The following is an 18,904-nucleotide window of genomic DNA, read 5'->3' as shown; positions in this document are numbered from 1 at the left end:
AAGATATGAATTTCCTTCTCTTTTTCCATTCTTTACTTCTTTCCTCACTTCTTTCATTACTTTATTCTTTCCTTCCTTATTTCTTTCTCTCATTCATGCTTTCCTTCCTCATTTCTTCCTTTCTCTTTATTTTCATTCTTTCCTTCCTTCTTAATTTCTTTCTTTCTTTTTTCCCTCCTTTTTTCCCTATATATATTTTATTCAAAACCGTCTTTCTTTCGTCCTTCCTTCCCTTCTATCGTTCATTCAAAACCATCTTTCTTTTTCATTCTTTCTTTCCTTCCTTCTTAATTTCTTTCTTTCTTTCTTCCCTATATATCTTATTCAAAACCGTCTTTCTTTCTTCCTTCCTTCCCTTCTATCTTTCATTCAAAACCATCTTTCAACCTCTTTCTTTTTCATTCTTTCCTCCCTTCTTTCCTTCCATACTTTTTTTTCCTCCATTTCCCCTTCTCTTTCCTTCACCCTTGCCCTCTATCTTTCATTCGAACTCATCTTCCAAGCTCTTATATAACCCGCTGTGTAGTTCTCCCCTAATCCCATCGAAAGACATGCACCATCGCACTGTCCCAACAGACACAGGAGAGAGACCACTTCAGTCATTGTTTAGGTACACGTGTAAACCTAGCGACGGACCACTCCCCTTCAACAAAGGTGTCTTCAAAAGAAAGAAAAGGAGAAGAAAATGACTGTATCAAAGAGAAGATTTAAAAGTGAAACGAGAAAGGAAAATAGAGGTTCGATTAAAAGAGAATGGATGGAGGGAGAAAGAACGAGAGCCCTTCAAGATGTAGATCGGCAAAGTTTGAAAGTATTTTCATCTAAACCCGCACAAGTGTTCGTCTGTTTTGTTGGGAAGGAAAGGGATGGGGATAGCGAATAAGTCTTACTTATTTTCAATATTACGTTATCTTGGGTAAATATAGGGTAAATATCTGCAAGTCATGTTTAAGAGATGAGTAAAATTTTATGTGTTTGGTTAACTCAAGTTTCAAGCGTGGTTTGCTATTTCAAAAAGTAAAAATGAATTATTCCCAATTTGTGAAATATATAAATACACCTGCATATGCGTTAATTCTATTGACAAATTCAATGAAAATATGCGATTTAATAATAATGTCCAAACGAAACTACCAAGCTTTTGCAATTTCTCCACAAATTAAACAATCTTAAAGTTTCAGAGTTTTTTTTTGCAGGATTTTCTGCATTTATTGGAATATATACAAAACAAATTTACAATGCTTGAGACATAATCATAATATAGCATAAAGTACATAACCAAGTGACAATCTTATATGTAGTGACTGGAGAAAGACATAAATACAATAAATAAAAAATATATATAATAAGTAAAATGCAGAGGCAAACTATATAAGCAAATATATGCTTGAAGCATAGCAGCTTGAAGCATAGCAGTTAAAAATATACTAAACAAATATTTAATAATAAACAAATTTTTAATACCGATATCAAACGATATAATGTGAATAATTTCCTTTCATCAAGGATGCATCCCTCATTTAATCTGATTTCTTGGCCTTGTCCAACCATTCTTAAATTACATGTTTCCAGGACAACAGGTAAAATAATAATTTAGATATAATTTTCATTCCTTGAAATTTATGTATAAACCCATTCCTTTTCCCAATCAATACACAAACCTGTATGGCATTGGCAATAGACTCATCGTACTAGAGGGGTATACAAACTTTCATAGACTACCACAAAATGACAATGATAATGAATTTCTTGGAACAATAGGCGAAAGCCCCCACCACCTCCCCCTTCCCACGGCCTCTTTGGACTGAAGAGCAAAATCCAATTTGAGAAAAATGTTGATCTTCTCCAAGTGAGTGTTTGGCTACAGGTTTAGGCCCTCATTAGGACTAAGGATTTTTGTTGGTCCAACTTTAGCTGGGATGGGGTGATTCATGGTTCTAGAATTAAAGGCCAAGACCGTCCTTCAAAAAGTAAAATCATATCACTCATTTTGGGGCACTTTTATGAATAATCATCCTCATTAAATTTTTGAATATCTGACCTCCATGCTCACTTCATGAACGGCTCAAACCAAAATTGAAGAACATGACCATTACATCATCTTACATAATAATACAGGATTTGTATAGTGCACGTTTCCACCTTGCTAGGTGCTCAAGGCGCTCCTATTACCCCGGCTAAGCAAGTCTACCGATTCCGGTGCTCAGAGCTTTTTGAGGAATTACTTCCTCCGGGTACCCATTTACCCCACCCGGGTTGAGTGCAGCACAATGTGGGTAAATTTCTTGCTGACAGAAAACATGGCTGGGAATCGAACCCACGCCTCTCACATTGAACGACGAGAGTCTTAACCACTAGACCACGATGCACCCACATCATAACTATAAAGAAATGAGAAATCATTTCAGAATGGTCCAAAATGTAGGAAAGTCAGATGTACATAATGTACATGTATACACTATATGGCATTGCCCTACTCACTATCACACTAACCATGGACCTACTGCACTAACAAAAGAAATTCTTGTACGGAGGCTACAGTAATTACGAATCAAACGAAATAAATCATTCATTCTCCCTTTTATTTCATGAATTTATTCATGTAATACGTGAGCAATTTCAAATGAATCAAATCATTGTACATTTTTAATTACATGAGTTGATGTATCGTTCAAAAATGTTCTTAATTTCTTATTTTTCTGGTAACATAAGCTATATTGTGACACATACGGGGGAAGGGAAAGGGGAGGGGCAAATCTAGAATTGCTAAAACTTTAAGCGTTCACCCATGCCATTTATCATAATTATTAATTTTTTTTTTGGGGGGGGCTAGACTTTCCCTTTAAATGAAAACCATAGAGTAGGCTCTAAAGAACACACACATAAAACTCTCCAACTCCTGAAAGTCTTCTCTCCTTTTCAGAGAATGTGCTTAGGCCAATAAGCAAAGAGAAAAGAAACCCTTCACATTTTGGGGGATTTTCTTTGGGAGCAAGATTTACAAGATCTGAAGTGTAAAGTCTCCAGATTTAATTTATTGTCTAACAGGACACTTCAATTCTGGAGTGAAAGAAAATAAAGAGGGAGACATAGCTCGGGATGGGAGGGGAGAGGGAAAGTGAGAAAACAGATGAGCTTACTAAATAAGGGTGCGTTTATCCGCCACTTTTTTACCCTAGAATCATGATTTGAATCATGATTCAAATCATGATTCTGCAGAATCACGATTGCGTTTAGTCGAAATTGAATATAATCATGATTAGAATCACAAACATGAAACACGAAAAAAGGGGCGTTTGGAAAGACGTTTCTGCAGAATCACGTACGAAAATGTTCGAATAAACGATATCGTGATTACAATCATGATTATATGACCTCACTGTTGTGTCGGGCTACTTTCGGTTTGACTCTTGCCATGGACCTATTACGTAATAGGTCCATGCTCTTGCCAAGCTCAAGGCGCTCTATATGCTCATTGTATGTACATGACTATGAATTCATTTCTTGTCATGTTCAAGTTCTGTGTTGGTCATCGCATCGTCCACTACTTTTCATTTTTTGGTCATGTCTTCAACTTCAAGTTCTAGTAAATGAATTAACTGGACAGACAATGATCTCAGTTGTTGTTGAGTATACAGTATCAATATCAAATTGGATCTACGCTGAAATTCACTTCCGAACACCATTTTGGATAAACTAACAAGATGAATAGAAGCATATGGACCCTTTATGATAGAAGTAAACAAAATGAGGTATAGACTGAATTCTGATGGAAGCAAAAGAATTTTCGAGAGCCGAAACACGTGCGAAAAACGTCCTCTGTCAAACTGCGCACTAGTGATGCACACTGGATTGGCCCGAATCTGAGGAGAAACAGCATTGGAATGAAGGTCGTCTAAACGCTGATTCTGTGATATTGTGATTCATGTTTGTGTTTTGAATCATGATTCAAATCATGATTCAAATCATGATTCTGGCTTGAGGTCGCATAAACGCAGCCATGGTTGAATAGAGTAAATATAAAAAGGTGAGAGAGATGGAGAGAGGAGAAGATAGGAGAGAGAGAGAGAGATAGATAGATGAATTAGATAGATTATGAGGAGGAAAGAATGGGCAGTGGCCACAGCAATTTTTAAAGGAGAGGGGGCAAACGCTTCCCATGTCCTTAAATTGGTACTGAGAAAGGGAGAGAGATAGAGAGGAGCAGGAGTAGGGGGACAATATTTTGTTTTGCAGGAGTTTCTGCATTTATTGCAAAGTCAAAATAAATTTACAATACATAAACATAATCGTAATATGACGATAACTTACATTGCAATGTGACAAATGTGTAACGGAGGAGAAATAAATTTTTTTTTTGACATAAATACAACTGTAAGCATAAGATAATGAAAAAATCCAGTGGCAAACTATATAGGCAAAAGAAATGCTTGAGTAATAGCAGCTAAAAAGGGAAAGGGAATTTAATACCCTATCCATGGGATTTAGTGTTTTCAACTGGACATGACCCATGTAAGGTTATTGATACAAGCTTTAATATTGCATCTGCCGGGGTTGGATTTGAATCCCAGATTTCTGACTCGTCTGGCAGACCCATCCACCAACAGTCCTGAGGCCTCACAGAAAAGTATTCTCTATTTTGGACCTCAATTTAACAACCTGGAGTGTGTTTCATAAAGCTGTCTGTAAGTTAAGAGCGACTTTAAGAACGACTGGTGATCCTTTCTTGTGCGAAATGGTATACACCAAAATGTTCATTGCGATGGGTTAGCACGTAAGAAAGGTTCACCAGTCGTTCTTTAAGTTGCTCTAAACTTACGAACAGCTTTATGAAACCCCCCCCCCCCCCCGATCTGGTTACTGGAAAGTGAAGTGCCTAGGGGTGTGTCTGTCTGGATCAGACTTGAACCCTAGTTTTCTGACCTGAATGGCAGACCCACTGACCAACTGGCCTCGTAGGAAAGTCTTTGCTACATGGGACTATAAGGAAACCCACCGCCCAATTGGTGGCTTTCCTTCTGTCACAATTTGATTAAGGATATACAGGCACCATTAAAGCTTCGTTCATTTATCTATCTTGCGGTTTGAATCCGACACCTTATGTTTTCATCTGGCAGTCACTGACCGAAAGGCCACAATGTTAGAGGAGGCTTTTCGATTTTGGACCTTCATTTAACATCTTTGGGTTGTCATTTTTTCTTTTGCCAAAGGAGAAGGAATTAGGGATAAGCATGGACCTATAGGTCCATGGGATAAGTTAACGCCACACAAGCTTCATTCACCTGCCTTGGGTTTGAACCCCTAGACCTTTAACTCGTTTGGTAGACGCACTGACCAACAGGCCTTACAGACGTTATCTGGGCAATTACAAGATGCAATGCAATGCAGTGATTTTCAACTCGTCTCCTGTCTGCTCGCTCATTAAGTGGTCAAGTGTACACATTCAAGACGAGGCATGGGGTGATAATAGGGTCGCAAACAAAGCCCCTTGGGCGGGTGCTCCCGAAAAACCAGACCCCCTTCTTAAGACATCCTTCCAGGGAAAATCCCCTCTTAAATATTAGCTCATTGTCAAGGTCTTTTGATGCTGTCTTCTGTAGTTTGTTTGTGGAAGAGCTCTGATTTCTTTATTATGTGCATGACTAGCTGTGTTGGTATGTATAGGCCTATTCTTTTCTTATCACTGGAAGAGGTTGATTGCTGGATAGTAGGAATAGTATGAATAGTGGGGTTTTTTTTCAGAAGGGGGGGGTGGAGGGGAACTCTTAGAATGGGACAGGGGTGGAGTGTGTAGGGGGGTATGTATGTCCATTCTTCTCTTATCACATCGAGGGTTCATTGCTGCATGGAGCTAACACAGTAGCTCTATGATTGCTGGATAGTAGGAATAGTGTGTGTGTGTGTGTATTTTTTTTCAGAGGGGGATTGGGGGGGGGGGTGGAGGGGAACTATTAGAATGGGGTAGGGATGGAGTGTGTGGGGGGTCATGGAGGCCCATTCTTCCTTCAAGGGGTTATTGCAGGAAGTAGGCATGAATAGTGTGTGTGTGGGTGTGTGGAAGGGGGTGGTCCTAGTTTGTCCTCTTATAAAAGGAGGTGGAGGGGGTGTGTCCTGTGTCTCCGAAATAGGAGGCGTGTCATAACTTTGAAACTGGGCAGGTAATGAATTATTAAAGCAGGTAATAACTCAAAAGTGCCTGGGTAAAGGTGCATTTTTACTTGTAGGGTGGGGGCATGAATGGGTCAAACCATCGCTTCACATTACATCAATAATACTGATGTGGTTTGTTCATTCAATCAGCACAATATATCGGGGGGGGGGGGGGAGTGGCCAAGCCAACAGCTACTTACATGATCTCTTGGTAATTAATTCATAATGTGTTTAATTCAGTGGATCACAACAATGTGTCATAATTCAAATAGGCTTGACCTTAAAAATAATCACCCAAATGATACAGGCTCCATGCTGTAGATGGAATGGCATTGGTAATAATATACTAGTAACAGAATTGGTCAATCTGGCACCCGCAACACAAAGCTTAGCAATGATCATACAGCATTTTTCTACGATTGATTCCATTGATTACAGTGTACCGTCAATCGTGAAAAATCAAGCGTACGATTAATCGCTAACCTTTGTGTTACAGACTACTTTGCCTGTGTGACTGCGGCAAACGTCCAAAAAGATTTCGCTTGCTACTGCTGCTGGTGCCGTTGAAGACGTCTAAACTTGGTTTTCAATCGACCGTTCAGCATTGCAATCCAACTCCGGTCTTGGGGTGGGCACTGTAACAAGTGATCAAAGACAAATATGAACATTGGGCGTGTTTATGCTTCCAATTTTTAGGCCAGAATCGGCGTTTCCATACGTGATTAGTCCAAAACACGGTTGCGTCCATGCTTACTTTCATTTAAACGACGTTTCAGAACGCCGATCGTACACTCACAAAAAAGTCGTTTGACCAGAATCAGTGTTTCTGGGGTAGTATAAACAGAACCACGATCGTAAACGCGTCTAAATGACGTCATTTGGTACATGCTTCCGGTGAGATGAAAATCCACGGGCAAATACAGTCTCACTATTATCCTCACCATGGTGGAAATTCTATGGCTATGTCAAGTAGCACTATGCTATTACTAAAATATCAGAAATTGTTCGATGTTTAAATAATCAACCACAAAAACACTCGGAATAAATTAAACTTTCGAAAAAGGGCGCACCCAATTTGATCTCGCTTTCCTGCTCAACGAAAATTACGATGCGAAGCCAGCTGGAGATCGTGATTTCTCCTCAGAAAAGTTAAACATAAACAGCACTCCCAGAACCACGTTTACGATCGGCGTTCTGAAACGACGTTTGAAAACGCTGATTCTGTCTATGCAATGGAAGCATAAACACACCCGTTGATGGGAATGTGACAGCTTCATAAATTCAATGTACAATCTGATTTTAATTTCATTTGATTTGATGGGGGCAGTCATAATGATTTCTAATTGCTGATAGTCGTTTGTTTTGTATATTCATCAGAAATTGGTCATTCTCCAGACTTATAGTCAGGAATTGTATTTTTCAATTCATTGAAATTTTTGTATAATTTGGCAATAGGAACAGGTAAAATTGCAAATCGTCTATGAGAAAGACATAATCTGTAAACATTTTCATTATCATTATTGAAGTAGTTTGCACAACTTTAATGATAAGAGACCATTACTCACAAATAGTTGGGCTTGGCAAGCTGGCATCACATGAAAGAAGGGATAACTCAAGTCTCCATCACAGAGTTTTTCTTGGTCATAGGGACTGCAATCGTGCTTGACTTTAGAATGCGGCTCCCAGAAGAGTTCCTCTAGGCCTGATCTAGTCTGCTCTCGAGAGAAGAGAATAGAAAATAATAGTGATCTATGTGGAGATTTTTGATCCACAATCATTTTTAAATGTTCATATTTAAAAAACATAAATGTGAAGATTTGACACTATGGCAACCAATTTCACACATTGGATACCTTCCCGAGAGTTCATCATCATCATCTTCGACACCATCATCAACATCATCATCATCATCACCACCACCATCATCGACTTTATCACAATCATCATCACACTATCAACACCATCATTACTATCATCATCACCATAATTATCATCATCATCATCATCATCATCACCACCACCATCATCATCGACTTTATCACAATCATCACCATCCCCATCATCACCACTATCATCACCATCATCATCAACACTATCATCACCATCATTACTATCATCATCATCTTCATCATCACCATCATCATTATCATCACCACCACCATCATCATCATCTTTATCACCATCATCACCATCATTATCATCTTCAACTTTTTATTATCATCATTATCACCACCATCATCATCGACTTCAGAATCATAAAAATTATCATCAGTATCGTTGTCGTCATCATCGATGTTGTCGTCATCACAATCACCAAACGTGGGGGTAGGGCCGAACATGCATAAAATCACAAGTGGTCAAAAGGCAATCTCCCCCGTTCCACAGCCCTTGGCCATCCTTCCCCCTTCTCCAAACCATCATCATCATTATCATTATCCTTTGAAACAATGCACTTTAGAATCATTTGTAATCTGCACTACAAATAATGAATAAGAGTGACCTCCTATAAACTATGTCCTAACTGTACCATTATCATTTATAAAAACTATATTTAATTTATCTTGATGACCGTTGGGGAAATACAATGCAGATTTAAAGGATTAGCAAAATTGAAAAGGCAAAGAGGTAGAAAAAAAATTGAAAATGATGACATTTTATTAGGTATATTGCTAATTGGTCTAAAGGCCTTAGGCCCGATTCCTTCATTGTATAACCATACACTAGTATATTAACCCATTTGGTCTAATATCTTTGGGTTTAATAGCCATTTGGTCTAATGAGTACTCGGGGCCAATACCCACTTGGTCCAAAATATGATCAAATTACTTTGTCTTCTTTGAAACAATGCACTTTAGAACCATTTGTAAGCTGCAATACAAATAATGAATAAAAGTGACCTCTTATAGTCCTTACTGTCCCATTATCATAATAAAAAATAAATTTGTCTTGATGACCGTTGAAGAAAAACAATGCAGATTTAAAGGATTAGCAAAATTGAAAAGGCAAAGAGGTAGAAAAAAAAATTGAAAATGATGACATTTTATTAGGTATATTGCTAATTGGTCTAAAAGCCTTAGGGCTGATTCCTTCATTGTATAACCATACACTGGCATATTAAACCCATTTGATCTAATATCTTTGGGTTTAATAGCCACTTGGTCTAATGAGTACTCGGGGGCCAATACCCACTTGGTCCAAAATATGATCAAATAACTTTGTCTCCTTACTTTTGACTACTTTGCTTCCCCCATTAAATGAAATAATCATGACCCCGTACAAACTGTGTCTTGTTTCATAAGAAATTTTTATAACAATAAATGCACAGCTTATATATAATGTCCGCTACCAGCCAATCAAATTGAACGACTTCAGTAGCTTTAAACTGTTTTTTTTTTTCTCAAATTTGTTATTACAAAAATTTTTATGAAATGGGGCCCCTGGTTATTGCAAATGATCTGGGATAAGAAGTCAGTGGACGAGATTGTTTTTGTTGTTGTTTTCCGCAGGAGTTACTGACTCAGAGAAGAAACAACATAGTTCACCTGGCATAAATCTCTTGAGATTCAGGGCAAAGTACTTAAGTGCTCCGATCAAAAGTCACGTTTCCGATCAATCTTAAAGACTCCTAATCGCACAAGTGTTGCTCGGTTGCTACAAAACATATGTACACGCATTATCACCTGAAACATTCCTAACATCATAAAGTCTGATAACTATTATTGTTTCAGAGAGAAAATAGATCGCGGTACCCTTTAACTTAAGCAAAATATTCAATTTAATTGACAAATGACAAAGGAGACATAAAAAATTCAAGCACTTTTCTCAATAAATTATGAAAAACAAAATGGGTTAAGCTGTGCTTGTCAACACAGGAAAAGAAAAACTATTACTGTTTCAATGGATGTAAAGACAGGGAAATGGATTAGAGCCCCCTTTACCCTTTCCCAAAGATTCAATTTAATTCACAAATGTAATATTAAAAATTCAAGCACCTTTTTATTGATAATGATGGAAAACAAGCTGTGCTTGTCAACACAGAAAAAATAGACAAATGTTTATTTACAGATATAGCAATATCATAACATCACAAGTGATTTCAAAAGACAGAACATTGGTAAGTTTGAAATACACTTGTTTGAGGTTTTTCTTATCTAGCAACAGCCAACAGCAACCAAGAAAACAATCTGGTAGGATACAATTAGTGTATAGTTATCTACTCGATTTCACAAACTTGTTGCTATAACAGGAAAGCTTGGTGTCCATTACATGGACTCTATGCACTGTGTTCTATCTACCCAGGGGGGCCCTCAAATTTTGATGCTGAACAGGGGGGGGGGGGTGTTCACCTATTATGAATCTACAATGTCTAATGTATGAGATATATGCTTCCTGCTCATCAGCTCCCCCACACCCATTAGAAACATGAATAGGATAAATGATCCTATTTACCCAGGAGGGGCTCAAATTTTGATGCTGAATGTGGGGGGGGGGAGGGTGGGGTGTTCATGCATTATGAATCTATAGTGTCTAATGTATGAGATCTATTCTTCCAGCTAATCAGCCCCCATACCCATTAGAAATGTGAACAGGATAAATGATCCTATATACCCAGGGGGGGAGGGGGGGGGGCTCAAACTTTGATACTGAACATGAGGGGGGCAGTGTTCTGGTAATCAACAGACTTTAATGTGAATCTAGTGTCGAATGTACAAGATCTATGCTTCTAGCTCACCCCACACCCATTAGAAATGTGAATAGGGTAAATGACCCTATCTACCCAGGAGGGGCTCAAACTTTGATGCTGAGCATGAGGGGGGGGGGCAGTGTTCTGGTAGTTAACAGACTTTACTATGAATCTAGTGTCGAATGTACAAGATCTATGCTTCTAGCTCACCCCACCCCATACCCATTAGAAATGTGAATAGGATAAATGACCCTATATCTACCCAGGAGGGGCACAAACTTTGATGATGAACATCATGGGGGGGGGGGCAGTGTTCTGGTAATTAACAGACTTTAATCTGCATCTAGTGTCTAATTTACAAGATTCATGCTTCTAGCTCACCCCACCCCATACCCATTAGAAATGTGAATAGGGTAAATGATCTGATCTACCCAGGAGGGGCTCAAATTTTGATGCCGAACATGGGGGGGGGGGCAGTGTTCTGGTAATTAACAGACTTTACTATGAATCTAGTGTCTAATGTACAAGATCTATGCTTCTAGCTCACCCCACCCCATACCCATTAGAAATGTGAATAGAATAAATGACCCTATCTACCCAGAAGGGGCACAAACTTTGATGCTGAACATAGGGGGGGGGGGGCAGTGTTCTGGTAATTAACAGACTTTAATCTGCATCTAGTGTCTAATTTATAAGATTCATGCTTCTAGCTCACCCCACCCCATTAGAAATGTGAATAGGGTAAATGATCTGATCTACCCAGGAGGGGCTCAAATTTTGATGCCGAACATGGGGGGGGGGGGCAGTGTTCTGGTAATTAACAGACTTTACTATGAATCTAGTGTCTAATGTACAAGATCTATGCTTCTAGCTCACCCCACCCCATACCCATTAGAAATGTGAATAGAATAAATGACCCTATCTACCCAGAAGGGGCACAAACTTTGATGCTGAACATAGGGGGGGGGGGCAGTGTTCTGGTAATTAACAGACTTTAATATAAATCTAGTGTCGAATGTATAAGATTCATGCTTCTAGCTCACCCCACCCCATACCCATTAGAAATGTGAATAGGGTAAATGATCTGATCTACCCAGGAGGGGCTCAAATTTTGATGCCGAACATGGGGGGGGGGGGGCAGTGTTCTGGTAATTAACAGACTTTAATATGAAACTAGTGTCGAATTTACAAGATCTATGCTTCTAGCTCAACCCACCCCACACCCATTAGAAATGTGAATAGGGTAAATGTTCCTCTCACATGGATAAAACAAATCAGGTGATTTTCACAGTTACGCACTGGGATTTACACAGTTTACACAAACAGGACACTTCCCATGAAGCCAAAATGAATTGGTGATCAAATCATAATTGCATGGTCGAGTATTCTCCTTTGTCATTTTATACATTTAGATCTACATCTTATTTAGAGGTGTGTAGGGCCCCACTCACAAGCTGTGCTTCTTCGGGGTCCTAGAAAACCGTTCATATTGTATCATGTATTCTTTTGTACCATCTGATCATTGATTTGTACTCATAATATGTCTGGATTTTTGAATAAATTGAACTTGAACTTGAACTTGAAAACCAAAATAATCAAATTACAAAATCGTGTATGGAAAATATCAACAGACAATACTTCTGGGAGCACAACACAGAGACAAAAAATGAAATATGAATTCACATTCATGAATTATGACAAGAATAGAATCACAATCAATAAATGGTCTGATTAAACTTGAAATTCAGTCGTTCCACAGGTTTAACTTCTATTGTCATTCCGAATGGGAATGACGCCAGCCTCGTTAGCTTGGTGTCTGAGTTTCTAATCAAGAATCCCTTCAAATTAAAAGCCAAAGACCCACATTATTCTGATATCTGATGGTGGCCGGGGACGAGGAGGAAGTTGGGAATTACTCTGAAGAATGCGGTGATTTTGGCACCACAATCAAAGTCCGATCATACGTAATTGAAATATAAGTATAGGTGGTTTCAGACCGCCTCGAGCACAAGAATCCCCGTTAAATTACGAGAACATTTTTAGGCTAAAAATTACCCATTAATTATTCCTGCATTCACACCGCCCCGAAACGTATCCTTCGGGATAAATTCCTGAAGTTAGGAGCATGCGCAGTATGGTCTAATAAGCAGGCGAGGCGCGAGATTCAAAACCACTAGCCCAGCAGCCACCCACGGCGCCCGCGCCCAACGACACGCTGGGCTAAAAGTTCCCGTAAATTGCTTTCACATTGCCAAAATACCTGCGACCTTGGAAAAATCCCCGCGAAAGTTATCGTAATTTCGCCAAGTACCTACTATTTAGCGGGTATTTTCTTTCGGGGAAATTACGCGTAGTTTGCTTTCACATTACCAAAATACCTGGTATTTTCTGATCGGGGTAAATTTCCCGATCAGAGAATACCTGGAACTGACGAACTTCGAGGCGGTCTGAAACCACCTACTGACGATTGAGAGGAGTTGCATATATATACCTTTATCTGTGTATGTCACTGGGGTTGATGCTTTGATGTGCAGTGTGCTGAAAAAAGTTGACTGTAATGCAAAATGTGTTTAACAAAACATAAATAAATGTGGTTTCGACCCGAAAGGGGCAAAGAAAAGTGCATCGTACCTCAATACCAAAAGTAATATTTTCATGTGAAACATGACAACATGGATAATAGGTATTGTAAAGAGCGATGAGAGCTTTGGAAGTTAATAAATATTTTTCCAGTCTTTCATAAAGTGACAAGGCCGTTTAATTTCATAAATATATTAATGATATAATGTAATTATCATGGGAAAGAGATAGGGGTATTGATAGAGGTGGAGGGGTTGGGGGGTTGGGAGGTAGGGGAGGAGAGAGAGCAAGAGAGAGAGAGAGAGAATAAAAAAGAAGAGACAAGGAAGAGGCAGAGATGGAAGAGAGAGGAGAGGGGGAAGGGGGAAGTAGTCTGCAGGCACAGACCCTGATTGAAACTTTGATCAACAAGTGGGTCTCCACGCAAAGACTAGCACATACAGAACTTGCCGTTTCAATTCTAGGGCCTTCAGTACACAAGGCATGAGTAGGCTGCAATTCAGACCCTTTACTCTAGCGAAGGGTTTGCACAGCAGACTAGGGGGAAAGTGAGAAAGACAGGAATGAGGTAGTCTGCACGCACAGACTCATATTTGACACTTTAACCAATAACAGGTCTAGAGTAAAGACTAGACGCATATTGCTCTGTGTGTGACAAGTAGAGCCAGCCATGCACAGTACATAGTGAATGTAGTCTCACTTCTTCAGACTCTGCATTATGCACTATGCAAATTGCGAAAACCAGGGGGTCTGTGCCTGCAGACTAGGAATGGGGAGGGAGAGTTGTAGAAATAATGAATAAATAGAGAGATAACGGCGCGAGTGTGGGGTGGGGGGGGGTAGAGAAAGAGAGGAGAGAAGGAGAGAGAAGGGTGGGGCGATGAGCGATGATAAAAGGAAGGGGGCAGAATAGGAGAAGCATAGGGAGTGGGATAGGGTGCAAGCGCAGGATGGAGAGTACTATATGGAAAGATAGAGAGCAGGGGTGGAGGCCCCCAATGGCTCCCCCTCCCAACCAAAGTCCCAGCTCCATTAAAGGTCAACTCCATCCCCGGAAAAATGTTGATTAGAATAAAAAGAGGAAAGTCAAACAAGCATTATGCTGAAAATGTCATCAAAATTGGATGTAAAATAAGAAAGTTATGGCATTTTGAAGTTTCGCTTATTTTCCACAAAACAGTGATATGCACAACTCGATGACATGCAAATGACACAGTCGATGATGTCTCTCACTCACTAATTCTTTTATTTTTTATTGTTTGAATTATACAATATTTCATTTTTTACAGAGTTGACAATAAGGACCAACTTGACTGAACCATATTAGTATTAAACTATGCTAACTCCACATGTTCAGGGAGGAATTAATTGTTGTTTCACAGGACAACAGGTGGTAAACTGGAATATTTCACATTTCATATAATAAAATACAAAAGAAATAGTGAGTGAGTGATGTCATCAGTCTCCTCATTTGCATACCAACAAGGATGTGAATATAATTGTTTTGTAAAATTAAGCGAAAATTTAAAATCTCATAACTTTCTTATTTTACATCCGATTTTAATGAAATTTTCAGTGTTAAGCTTGTTGGAATATTCTCTCTTTATTTGAATCAACTTTTTGTTGGGGTGGACCTGTCCTTTAAGTCATGGACAAAAATGTTCAAGTACCACAAGGCATTAGCCTAAAATTCCTCAATTTCTTGTTTTCAAAGTCAGAGTCTCTGAACCACCTACATAGTAATAAAATCAACCAAGATCCACAATTTATCATCATTTTATCAACCTGGGTGCGTTCTACCATTTTTCTTTCTTTTTCTCCTTTTTATGTTATGCTTTGCATTTTATGTTGGCCTTGTTGCCGCACTGTTGAATCACTTCTGTGATAAAGGATCAAAATGTTGACTGTGCAAACAACATGTAACATGGGAAAAAGATAACAGATAGCAAAGAATGTTTAAGGGATGAAATAACCAAGTGTTCAAAAACCTTTCTGCTCCTGTAACTCTGAAACGAAACCATCCGGTTTGTACAGAGCTCAATTATTGTTTCTCTAATACACAGGTTTAGATGCTTGGGCAGTGATCAATCGGGGGGGGGGGGGGAGGTGGGCCTCAAATTATAACATGATACCTATGTGTCACGCCAAAGTCGGGGGTCGGGGGCTCTGGAACTAAATCTTGGTTTAAAAAAGGGGGTCTCCAGAACGGCTCCTGGATCAACGATTGCTACAAATGCAATGTTTTGGAACTGACCACATCAAAAAGGGGGTCTCCGGAACTCACAAGACCATTGGCGTAATTGGTAGCGGCTTTGTAAAAAATAGATAGATAGACAGACAGACAGACAGATAGATAGATAGATAGATAGATAGATAAATAGACAGACAGACAGATAGATAGATAAATAGATCTAGATCTAGGGGTATAGGTATGGCAGATACACAGCTATGGAGGGAAAGAAAGATAGTTCATCCAAAGAAGAGAAGATACTAAAAGATCAAGGCAAAAATAGGAATAATATTAAAACCAGAAAGAAAAGTAAACAAAGAGAAGGAATAGGCAGAGGAAAGGGACAAACACAAAGAAAACATTGACATACTTTTGAGGTATTTTTATCATCCACCTGCCTCCAGAACAAATGTTAGACGAGGGGCGCGTGGGCGACTCCACAAAGTGACCTCTGATCGGTGGAACAAATTTGCAGATGTAGATGGGACATAACTCACCCAAAGGCCTCCATTTGGGGCACATTTTTGATGGGGGGGGGGGGGGTGGTGGCTTTTTTGGTTTCCAATGATATTTGAAGATATTGCCAAGTGGGGAAGGGATGCATGGAAAAGGATTGCAAAGAAAGGAAGGTTTATAGCTGTTGCAACATTCATAAACAGCAAATATGTACACCAAAATAAAAGCACCAGTAGTCATTTTATCACAAGCCTGTTACATGCATAGCAAACCATGCAAAGTTTACAACAATGGGGGAGAGGGGGGGGGGGGGGGTGGAAGGGGGTGTCATCAACTCAATGACGGAAAAATGTATTGGAATTCTCCAATAAAATGAAACATTTCCCTATACCTTGAAAGAATATTACAACTTTTTAAAGTCATATTTTTTTCTAGTCAGGGCCTATATATACCTGCATGTTTCATATTCATTTTTTTTTTCTATTTATGTGATTTGATTCTTATTAAGGGTAGTTGTTTCTTTGGTTGTATGCAGTGGGGGGGGGGGGCATTTGCCCCTTCCCAAGAAATTCTGAAAACTTAAATTCTTTTACTAAATAGGTTCAAAATAGGTTAAATTCTTTTACTGAAAATGTTCACAAAATTCACTAAAAGTATGCACAAAATCCTTCAATTTCACTTTACAAAATGCAAAAGTGCCTCAATAACGAGCTCAATTGCTTTGCTCCCTCGCTTTCAAGGTCTTTTTTTATAAAAAGTTTACATATGCATCTTGGCCCCCTCCCCCAACAAAAAAATCTGCATACAGCCATGGATGTTTCAAGCCATTCTAAAGCATTGACCCCCTGCATATATATAACTTATGCTAATAAATGCAATAATTTAATTGTTAAACAAAAATGGGTTACAATTTCGACACCTACACCTGCTTCGATCTCCTTCCAAAGGTCTCAGATTGAGTTGTTGTGTTGATTCCTCTTGCGTTCAGTTAAAATCAGGACAAAATTCAAAGGGATTACATGCCCTATCTGATAATTAGGATCCTGCCAAACTTTTTAAACTAATAGATTAAAAGCATGTTCAGACCTGCATTTATGTCAGAACTCATGGTTATTGCATTGATGAATATTATTCTCGCAAAAAAGTTCAATATACAGCTCATATCAAAAGATGTTATTCAGGACATGTAATAAAATTCATATTTACCAACCAGGTTCTATGCGCTCTTAAGGCATTATATCCTCATTTTTAGGTCTCTCGGAGAGGACACACAGCCATCAGTCTTGTGGTTGCTTCCTCACTGGCTTACATGATTTATATAATTCTCAGCAGTCTCCTGGCAAAAACAGCAAAAGATGCAAATTCTGAATTTAACTCTATGAAATCATGAAATGCTTTTTGGGAACAAGACATTCATGATTCTCAAAAGGGTGGAAGCAGTACGGCAGTCCAGTGAGTAGTTGCGTTGGCGTTAAGGGGGGGGGGGGGTGTTGTCCCCAGGGTAGTTGTGAGTCAAAGTGCATATGCATATATGGTGGGTCTGTGTGTGGGTGTGTGTGTGCGTGGGGGGGGGTCTACAGTCCATAGCGACAGATCTTAAGGCGTAGTCAAATGGTTGCTAAATTGCTGCAGATTTTTCACAGGTGGAATAAACACGACCTACACTCTCGATCAACGAAAGAACCTTCCCCACCTCCATCCTGATAGCGTTTCCAAAACGTTTTGATCTTTGATAGCATGAACAATGTTCAGCAGACAATGAGAATGCATTAAAATTCTGATCTTCCTATCTTTCTCTCACTCAGACAATCTGGTCTTTGAGGAGCTCTTAGCGATTTATCTCCTGCTTTACGATCAGATGATATTTGCCGAATTGCCGATGATCGGGCGATTGCAAAGGCAAGAATAATAGAGGACTTTGAATGTTTGCGGAAGACGATTAAAACATATCAGGCAATCCATGGATACCAAAAACTTGCTGAAAATGTTCACTTAACAAAGCCTAGATAAAAGAAAAGCTCAATTTTGATAAGGTTATGAGAAAGAAAAAAGCAGCTAAAATTGAGAGGGAAAAAAAAAAATCAAAATTTTGCAATCTGGTGAAGGAGGATGGATACAAAACAAAGTGATATAAAAATTCAAATGTACATGCTCAATAATTGAAGGTTGCCACACTCGACCCAGGTGAGGAAAATGGGTACCATGAATGCTTGTGCATTGCAAAAGGCTTCCAGGGCCCGTCTTACAAAGAGTTATGATTGATCCAATCAATCGTAACTCTATGGAAATCCATCAGTGTCATATTTTTTTCTACAGGAAATTTGCAAAATGTCAATTGTAAACAAAGGCGGACGCACCAAATCGTCAAGAAAACAATTAATTTATGAAATATACATTCATATCTAGAAATTTTTTAAAACTAACATTTATTTTAGATGTTGATGTTGCTGGCCGTACATAGTTGTGGTTGATTGGATCAATCGCAACTCTTTGTACGACGGGGCCCTGGTTTAAGTGAGGGCCCTTTGGAAGTGCACAGAGATGTTTCTGTTTTGTGCAAAAACATATTTTCATTTCGTTTTCTGTTTGTGAGAACAAAAAGGGAAATAATGAGGGTAAAGAAAGATTACTTCGAAAAGATACCAGCTGTGGCTTGTTATTGAAAACTTGGCATAGATGGTGACTCTTAGCAATGATGGTAACTCTTGGCATTAATGGTAACCATGGAAATACTGATTTGATAGGTCTATACATGATTTTTCTATTTAAAAAGGGGGGGGGGATGGTATTTCAACTTTAAATTG

At 39.0% G+C, this 18,904-nt stretch overlaps 1 long non-coding RNA gene across 2 annotated transcripts; it reads right to left on the bottom strand.

The window, feature by feature from the left end:
• Positions 1-1,184: 1,184 nt before the first annotated feature.
• LOC135157905 (uncharacterized) lies at positions 1,185-17,414 on the bottom strand. Of its 2 annotated transcripts, none has more exons than XR_010296810.1 (3): positions 17,311-17,414; positions 7,716-7,862; positions 1,185-6,785 (listed from the first exon to the last, which is right to left on the bottom strand). It is a non-coding gene; the product is annotated as an uncharacterized LOC135157905 (long non-coding RNA). The 2 variants fall into 2 exon arrangements; XR_010296811.1 differs by lacking the exon at positions 17,311-17,414 and adding an exon at positions 13,326-13,387.
• Positions 17,415-18,904: the final 1,490 nt, after the last annotated feature.

Source organism: Lytechinus pictus, unplaced genomic scaffold, assembly GCF_037042905.1.
Source record: "Lytechinus pictus isolate F3 Inbred unplaced genomic scaffold, Lp3.0 scaffold_20, whole genome shotgun sequence".
NCBI classification, from domain to species: Eukaryota; Metazoa; Echinodermata; class Echinoidea; order Temnopleuroida; family Toxopneustidae; genus Lytechinus; species Lytechinus pictus.
The sequence above is the reverse complement of the archived record's forward strand: the minus strand, read 5'-3'. Positions and strand labels throughout refer to the sequence as shown.